Raw genomic sequence first — 9,240 nt, forward strand, 5'->3', positions numbered from 1 at the left:
AGGTGTTAGGCATTCGAGCCCCAGGCGCAGGTCAGGGGCCGGTCCCGCCACCCTCTTGAGAATTCCCATGGGGTGGGCAGCGGGCAGGTGCATTCCTGAGGGTTTTTGGTTTTTTTTTTTACACTTGTCCTTCCCCTTTTGTGTCCGTCCCTCTCTTCTGCCTCCAAATTAGCTAAACACTGGGCCAGCGACAGCGTTTGGAGACTCTTAGGCCCTTAATCTGATCTTCTGAATTTGAAGGAAGAGATAAAGGCTTTGTCCCCTGGGCAGTGCCTCCAGGCCACGTTCAGGAGTCCTTAAACAGCCCCAAATTCCCTGGCAAACCCCTTTTACATAATCCACTGGAGCCTGCCAGACAAAGGCTTTTGGGAAGTAAATTTGGGGAATGGGTAACCGTGAAAGAAGGGGTCCCTGGGAGACGGAAATGGGGCCAAAGCTGTTCATTTGGGTGGGTGTCGTCAGTTTATCTGGTGTCAGCTCTCAAGGCCAAAACATGCAGAGGCTTTACAGGGAATGTGGCCCGGGTGCCCTGCCGCCCTGTGGCCTCTGGGTCTTTGTAGGTGTGGGGTCGTCTGGGCCTCCAGACTGCCTTCCACCCACTCAGAGGGTGGCCAGGGGCTGCGGTGCTTGAGTCACCAAGTGACCAAGGGGCTTTCGAAACCTCGGCCGCCCCACCAGCGTGTGTCTTGCGTGGCCTCGTGCCTCTGCAGACCATATCATATATTCGTCGTAGAACATTGAATCCTATCATACGATATAGTCGTATCTGTCAGCCGTTCAGCGACCGTCTGCTAACTCTCTAAAGTGAGCCAGCACCACAGGAATTGCGGAAGCACCTGTCCTCGTGAGGCCAACGTTCTGGCGGGGGAGACGGACCACGAAACCGGACAGATGCACGGATCGCGTCGAGTCCAGAAAGCTTTTCTGGAATGTTCTTCCACCATAGCTGTGGGACTGAGGGCCACAGGACCCTCTCTCTGGGTTTTAAACCCAGACGACAATCCTCACGCCTCAGCACCCCCGACACGTCCTCCCCGCGCCCCCCCCTCCCCCAATCTCTGGGGCTGGTAGCCCAGTCTATGGCCCCTGGTGTCCTTAGCCCGCCAATGCTAATATTACTGTTATCTGTCTTTCTCTCTTCTGCAGGGCAGAAGTCCCGGGGTTAGCTGGGTTGGACAAGCTCCACAAACTGAGTCGGGGGCCAGACACCCTTTCGGCCCAACACCACACGGGGCCGTGCTCGCCACAGTCCTGGGGCTTCACGGGAGGGCAAAGGACAGACCCTGGCTGCCCTTACGGGCCCTACCTCTAGACCACAGGCGCAGCCGGGGTGGGGGCGGGGGGCTCCACCATCATGACCTCCACTTCCCGGGAAGAAACTGAGGCTCCCGGGGGGCGGGGGGCGTCACTTGAATGAGCCCCATAGGGCCGCACCGGACTCTGGAGGCAGTGCCCACCCCTCCCTCGATCCAGTCACCCGCCTCACGGGGGTGGGGGTGGGCAGTGTCACCAGTCCACGACTTGGCCCCAGAGCTGCCTGGTCCCTGGGGCGGTTCTCACAGCCAAGAGGGGCTAACAGGTGTAGACAAATGGCCGCCCAGCCCTCCAGGCCTGGCATCCCAGGAATGTGATAAGCCACCCATGCTGCTGACCCCCACGGTGGGGGGAGGGAGGGGGGCTTGTTATGTTTGCCCCGGGCCCTCCTGCCCTTCCCTCCAGCCCCTCAGCCGCTGGGTTCCCAGGGCCATGGCATTCACTGTTAATTAACCAGGGGAATGAATAAAGCCGCGGCCCAGGTCCCTGCGGAGGGGCCCGTGCTTCCCAGAGCTCCCCATTCAAAGGGCCTGGCGGTGGCTGTTCTGCACTCAGAGGCAAAGGGAACATTTGCAGAGACAGGAGGAGAGACGGAAAGCCAGAGGGAAAGGGAGAGAGGCAGAGAGGGAGGGAGAGGGAGGGACACGCAGAGACACAGAGACCGAAAGAGAACTCTGCAGCCCAGACATCCTGTTCCAGTTTCAAGCTCGGCCTGGCGGGCCCCAGGGGCGGCTGTTTCGTTAGTGACAAGCTCCCCAAAGCCGTCCAGAGGACTGTGGGTGCTCTCGGCACCCTGTCTCGTGAGGGCCTGTTGCTAGCGGAACCCTGGCTTTGTGCAGAGGCCTCAGAGGAGAGGAGACAGAGTCAGAGTGAAACAACCCTGACGGGGCCGGAAGCAACCAGGCCTCTTATCACAGGCCCCAGAGTGGCCCTCGTGATGGGTCTGGGATCCGAGAGTAGGCGCACAGCCTTCCTTTGAAGGTGAGGCCATGCAGGGTGGGAGGCGGGGCCTCACCTGGAAGGAGCCTGTTTCCCTCTGAATACCACGTCCCTCCGCTTCCCCACACTGGGGTCCAGGCGGGCCCCCTTTCCTCGCACAACCCAGAATGTACGGCCTGATCGACCAGAGAGGGCCAGGGAGAGCTTCGAGTGAAGGGTACTGCCGCAGCCCCGCCACGAAGGCAGATGGCCCCGTTCCACCCGTGGGAAACCGAGTCAGGGATTCAAGGACTAGGGTAAGGCCGACAGCTTGCAGGGGTGGGCTCAGTCCCTCTCCTCTGTGCGCCCCGTCCCTTTGGGGGCACCGAATGCAACACTGCGCCTGTGCTGCGAAATCCCCATGCTGTCCACGCGGGTGTGGCGTGGGGTCAGCTGGCCGTCCCCCTCCGGGACAACGCAGGTGTGGCCGGCTGTGGAAACCTCAGCCTTTCCAGAGCGAGGAGCTGAAGGCCCCTCTTGTTCCCTGACGCGCCAGAAATTGGCTCCGGAACCAAGGTGAGGTCCTGGCAGCGTCTGGACAGCCCGTGGCCCCGACGGCCCAGTGGTGCTGGGAGGGGGGAGGGGGCAGGTATTTGGGACCTGGAGGGGTGCCCTCGGGACAGACGAGCTGTGGGGGGCGTGGGAGCCCCAGGGAGGTCCCGGCAGGCCGAGCGCAGCCAGGCCTGGAGACAAAGACAAGCGTCCAAATGAAATCAGCCTCCATACCCACCGCCGGTGCCCCGGCAGACCGGGCACTGACTCGGGAAAGACACGTGTCCCTCGGGGCCGCCTCTTCAGGAGCACAGCGAAGCAGACAAACTGAATTTCATGCTGCATTCTCGGTGGACATTTCAAGCTGCCCCCAGGATCTTCCCAGGGCGCCAGCATCCCTGTCCACTCCCCTTCCGCCCGGCAGCGTGCCTCCCCTCCAGACCCTGCTCGTCACCCTCTCCTCTGGCAAGCCTTCCAGTTGTCCCCGGCAGTGCCCCTGCCTCTTCCAGTCAAACAGGGGCCTCCTCCCTTCCCCCCTCCGCAAAGGTATGTCCGCCCGGAACCTGGGAACGTGACCTCATTTGGGAAAAAGGTCTTTGCAGATGTGATTAACATAAGGATCTCAAGGTGAGATCATCCAGGATTCAGGCGGGCCCTACATCCACAGCGACGAGTGTCCTGAGAAGAGGAAGAGGGGACGAGGGGCGTCCGGAGACGGCCACGTGAGGACAGATGCGGAGGCTGAAGCTGTGCCTCGGCCAGCAGAGGAAGCCCAGGGTCACTGGCAGCCACCAGCAGCTGCGGGAGGGACCTGGGACCCGCGCAGCCTCAGAGGGAACCCACCTTGCCGACACCTTGATCTTGGACTTTTGACCTCCCGGAGACAATAAACGGCTGTCGTATTAAGTCACTCAGCGTGTGACGATTTGTTACGGCTGCCCAGGACACATACGAGCCCTTCTCCCCGCCCCCCTTCCCCCCCCCCCCCCCCCCCCATCAGCTGCCCTCTTTTCCAGAAGTTCAGGCTTAGGAGCAGGAGTGCTGCTTCCTTCAGGACAGTAATATCTCAATAAATGAAAATCAGAGGAGTTCAAGAATGACAGGCCAGGTTCTTCCAGAAACCTCCGCCCTGTGAAGTGGCTGCATGGCGCCCACGACTCACACAAGCTTCCCTCCTCCCCCCCACCCCCCCCCACCCCCCCCCCGCCGGCCATCCTCGTACCGCGTCACATCTGAAGAAGGAATGGGAAGGCAGCCGGCTTCTCACGGGCAGAAAGGCCTGCAAGCTTGTTCCTCCATCGAGAGGGACCCAACTCCACCCCTTCTGGGACATGCCTCACCTCCTTACCTGGTCCTTCCTTCTTCCCTAGGTGCCCGTCTGACTTGTGCAGCTCTGGGACCGTCCCCTGAGCGCTGTCTGCTGTCCTGCAGTCTGCCGGGGACCGCCGGATGTGTATGACCTGATCCCAGCTTCCAGGAACTTCGGTCCCAGAGGTGAGCAAAAACCTGGTGAGACAAAGAGAGAACCATACTCGGTTTCCAAGCGGCAGTAGTGAGGGGCAGATCCCAAATCCCACTTCAGGCCCTCATTTTGCCGTTCCCACCACCTGGATGGCTCTTTCTCATCATGATCAGATGCCCAGGTCCTGCCCATCCTTCAGGATTCAGATCGGATACTCCCCCCTCCATGAGCTTGTTTACAGATTCAAGGCTCCCTTCAGGTCACCCCACCCAGCCTCTTCAAGAAAATACAGATGGGCATTAGCAGAGTCTGATCCTTTCTGCCAAAGGCATCCTGGGCACCCACAGGCCCTCCCAGGATTTTCTGATATGCTTAAGACAGGCTTAAGCCTCACATCCCACCCATCCTTCCCCTGCCCTCCTTTGCCAAGAAGGCCGCTAGAAGGCACATTATAGGACATACTGGTTTTTGTTTATAAAAACCAACTCTTGGGAGCCCTTACCAACTTGCACACTAGTAAATACCTAGCAATTTCCCTTAAAAGTACCAGCTCAGTGGGGCGGCTGGGTGGCTCAGTTGGTTAAGCGTCTGACTCTTGATTTTGGCTCAGGTCATGCTCTCCTGGTTTCTGAGACGGAGCCCCAAGTTGGGCTCTGCACTGACAATGCTCAGGCTGCTTGGGGTTCTCTCTCTTCCTCTCTCTTCCCCTTCCTCCCTCCTTTCCTCTTTCTCTCTCTCTCTCTCAAAATAGATAAATAAACTTAAAAAAAAAAAGTACCACATCAGCATTCTCTGTGTCCACAAATAACCTGTGTGCTGGTGTGGGGTGACTCCGTTCTCCCAGAAACACAAAGGCCATCCATCTGCCAGACAAACCCCGCTGGTCTGGGGGTTGTATACGTGTACTAGGCCTTGGATCTCTTACCCTATGGCCTGCCGCTTCGGGCTCCCCCAGTCTCCCTCAGCCCCAAGAGACAAGTGGAATTGCTTCTACCTAACGTCCAACGGGGCGACGGCCTCTCACTCAGGCTATGGCCTCACCTCCATAAGCCACCCTCCTCGGCCTCTCGCAAACCTCTCGAGGAGAGCAAAGAGTGGGGGAAGTGAGCCCTGGGTAAAAATCAAAGGTGCACCCAGGTCCCTGGCTCCCCACTGAGCCCCAAAGCCACTTTCATGCAATGGAGCCCGCTGTGGCTCCTTGTTCCACCAACCCGTGCTTCCAGCTCAAGCTCCAAGCCCTCCCAAGGATGTGTTTCCCACCGACAGAAAGCTCATCCACCTGGCAAACATCGTGAAATCAGAAAGCCCAAGGCTCGGGCCCAGATGTGTGAAAATGATCGATGTACCGATCGGGACGCAAATTAGGCTAGTGTGATAAGAAAGTCCCCAACACCGTAGCTTAAACCGGGGGGTTGGTTTCTCCTTCCCAGAGGAACCCAGGTAAGCGATCTAGGACAAATGGGGAGGTCTGACGGGACTAGTGACCCGGGCTCCCCGACCTCTAAAGGGCCGCCCTTGGTCTACAAGCTCTGAGTTGACCTGCGTCCTTGACTATATCCCAGCCTGTGGGAGGGGTCACTGCTTTCCTTTCAGAGGCGGGACGTGGCCCTTGCTCACAGAGCGATCATGCCGCACTTGTCCAGGCCGCTCTAGTCTCGTGTGTTCCATATGAATGGCACCCCCGAGACACCATGAGACCGGCTCACAGCCCGCTGGCCAGGCTGTCACAGGGCCAGGCCCAGCCACAAGGAAGCCAGGCAGCCTGGGACTTCTCCCTACAAACCGAAACAGCGGTTCTCCAAATGTGTGTATGGGAAGTCTGAGAGGTCAACATCATTCTCATGGTAACACTGAGACGTTAGCTGCCTCTTTCCCTCTCATTCTTTCTTGTGCATGTAACGGAGTTTCCCAGAGACGGCATGCATTTATGACCTCGTCACCTGATGGCTAACGGAGTGTGTGCTTATATACTTTTGCGGTTTTACGTTGTTTTCCTCCATTTTAATTTCCAAGGCAGTAAATATCCGTGGATGAAACCCATACCGACAAAATCGCTTTGGGGTCCTTGAAAACTTTTAAAAATGCAAGTGGGCCCGGAGACTAAAAAGTTTAGGAACTGTCCGATAGAAGGTGAAAACAGACGCTATCATGCAGAACCTGGAAGAATCCCTCGGGCCCGGCCCCGCCTCTCCCCACCCCCGTGGCCTTGTGCAGCCACCTGGGAACTTGGAGTCTGGCTCCTAGAAATGAGGGAGCAGACACATCTCTCACCAGGTAGGACCCCAGTCGCTGCAGCCGTGAGTCTGCACCAAGCCTGGAAGCTCAGGGCCCTGCCGGAATTTTGTGGTTCGACGCTCACGTCCGGTGAGGTTCCCCGTGCTTCCATGAACAACGGAGGAATGCTTCACCTCCAGCTTGAGGGTTCAGGCTCCGGGCTTGCCGCTTCAATTGTGCCCCGCTCTTTGCAGATTACTCTGGACCCGTTTTGTCTTCTTTAAAAATGGAGGCTAGTTCCGAGAAGTTCCAGAAAGCCGTTTGCATAGTTCCAACGCTGCAGCTCCTGAAATGGTGAGCCGCCGCCAGGCACGGGGTAGGTGGTAGGTGGACCGACAGAGAAGCCCCTGGAGAAGGAAGAAGCACCCCCTCTCCGGCTGGCCAACTTGCCAGACCTCCCCAGGACTCACGCTGGCACTCAAGGCCCTCCTTACGTGGCCTCAGCCCACCTTACGAGAGAGTTCCCTGTATCACTTTCGAATTCAGCGGAGTCTGCTTTTCCTGGGCAAGGGGGTCTTTCCATTCAGAGCACCCGCCCCCCCTCCGTCAACCAGACAATCAGTTCTCTGGGAAGGGGAGGCCGGAAGTGGGCCCATTCACCAGGCTCTCCCCAATGAGCGTTTGTAAACACATGCCTTCTTTATAACATCAGCAAACAGAACATGTTTTCCTACTTAACAGGAAGTGCAGCCTAACGGCTGGCTTCCCCAGACGGCCCCAGCCCTCACATGCACGCAGCATATGCAGCTAGGACAGGGCCAGGGACCAAGGGGTGGGGTGGGGTGGGGGGCCGGCCAAGCCCCTCCGGGTTGCGGGAGAAGCTCCCAGCGGTTTGCACGTGCCAGGAACCCCTCACGCCGGTGGGAAAAGGGTCCCACCTCTTCCCAACCCCTTGCCTTTGTCCCCTGGCAGCCCGCCTTTCCCTGGAAGTGGAGTCAGGCCGGATCCTAGGCAAAGAAATGAATTTCTAACCACGCAAGCCCTTTCCCTGTCACAAGATCTTGGACGACAACCCGGCAGGGAAGCCCGAGGGCTGTTGTCAGGAGCGGCGGCCAAGCCTCGGAATGACACAATCGTACCAGAACCCTGAGCAGTCTGAGGAATTAAAAAAAAAAAAAAAAAAATCCTCTCCTCCTCCTCTCGCCGCTGGGGGAGGGGGGTCCGCTGGGGAGGCCGGGGGTTGGTGGGGGGAGGCGCGGTGGCCGTGGCAGCCGGCAGCCGGGGCAGCTCCATTCATGCCTGCGGGGACCGAGGCCCCACGCGGAGCCTCCGGCGCTCCGCAGCCGCTGATTGGGCCGCGCTCCCGGCGGCTCAGCCAATCGGCTGTCTGGGAAGCTGAGCCATTCATGAAAGCGGCCGCGGAGAGGAAGCTCGGGGGGCGGGGTGCGCCGGGTTATCTCCGAGCCTCGCGGTCCTTGTTGGGGCCACCGCTCTTCCGTCCTGCTCTCGATTCCTGGCCCTCCCGCTGCACGCAGGGGCCTTGCAGGGAAGGCCCGGGTTGGAGGCTGGGGGCTGGGGGCTGGGGGCTGGGGGCTGGGGGGGGGGGGGGGTGCGCTGAGGAGCAGGACGGGCTTTCTGGAAGCGCCTCCCGGGCAGGGCCTGGCCGCCAAACTCTGCCTCCCTCAGTCAACTGTGGCCATGAAGTCATTTTTTTTTTACCCCCGCTGATTGAAATCATCTGTTTTCAGTTCCCCGACAAATTCATTGAGTTCCCTCTGAGGCTGGGGCCCCTCGGCTGCACGGTCTGAATCTGTAGCCGTGGCCCAGCCCGGCACGATTTCGTCTTCTTGCATCTACACGGGCTCCGGTTTCCAGAGCCCCGGTGGAAAACGCATGTGTGTGGGCGAGGCCGGTGGGCTTTTGGCAGGGCCAGCAGGGAGCTTCGAAAAGGGCTGTTTGCCGGGCCTGGCCGTAGTCCCCCAGCCCTGGCTCTCGGATGGTCAGATTCCGGGGGCCCCAATGGCAGTGTGGCCGAAGAAAGGCACAGAACCCCACGCATCTGCTCTCCTAGAGGGGAAATGGCCAAGCAGAATGCTGGCCTCATCTCTGCAGGATAAGCCCCTCATTTCCTCTTGTGATACTGCGAGTGGCTTAAAAAACACACTCCTGGGGCCCATGTGGACTTATATTTTGGGAGTGGCTGTTCAATCAGGAGGAGGGGCGGTGTCTGCTTTTGCAATGACCCATTGCAGAAGCATGCTAATGGGTGCCCTCACTCCACCGCCTTGCCTCCTCTCTGAGCCTCAGTGTCCTCCTCTATAAAATGGGCATAAGGACACCTGGCCCTCAGTCATGTGAGCATCTGCTAAAACGAGGGATTTGAGGCCCAGCCCTCTGCCTGGCACATGGTGAGAACCCTGTCTGACATCGGTTGTTGCTGGTGAGGTCAGCAGCAACTGGCCTAGAGGACAAAAGGGAGGGTCACGTGCCATTTTCCGGGCAGCAGGATCACGGCACGCGGCCAGCAGAGAGAGCAGTGGGCTCAGGAGCCTCGGGGACACCCTTTCTCAAGCTGCTGAATGCCCACCCCCTCAGCAACATGCCGGAACCACTGGGGGCATGAGCACCAGGGGAATTTTTCTCAATGGAAAGATTTCTTCATACCAAGTGTTTCGCAAACCCCTCCTGGGCTGTTGATAATGAACCTTGGCTTCTTGACTTCCAAGTGTGTTACATAAGCCTAAGAGTTTGGTTTAAAAAAAAAAAAGTATGAAGTATGG

At 58.8% G+C, this 9,240-nt stretch overlaps 1 long non-coding RNA gene across 1 annotated transcript; it reads left to right on the forward strand.

Annotated features, from left to right (window-relative positions):
- The first annotated feature begins 4,129 nt into the window (after nt 1–4,129).
- On the forward strand, nt 4,130–7,605 carry LOC122200079. Its single transcript, XR_006193712.1, has 3 exons — nt 4,130–4,278; nt 6,715–6,814; nt 7,433–7,605. It is a non-coding gene; the product is annotated as an uncharacterized LOC122200079 (long non-coding RNA).
- The last annotated feature ends 1,635 nt before the right edge of the window (nt 7,606–9,240 follow it).

The sequence above is a fragment of the Panthera leo genome, chromosome D1 (genome assembly GCF_018350215.1).
Source record: "Panthera leo isolate Ple1 chromosome D1, P.leo_Ple1_pat1.1, whole genome shotgun sequence".
Classification (NCBI taxonomy): domain Eukaryota; kingdom Metazoa; phylum Chordata; class Mammalia; order Carnivora; family Felidae; genus Panthera; species Panthera leo.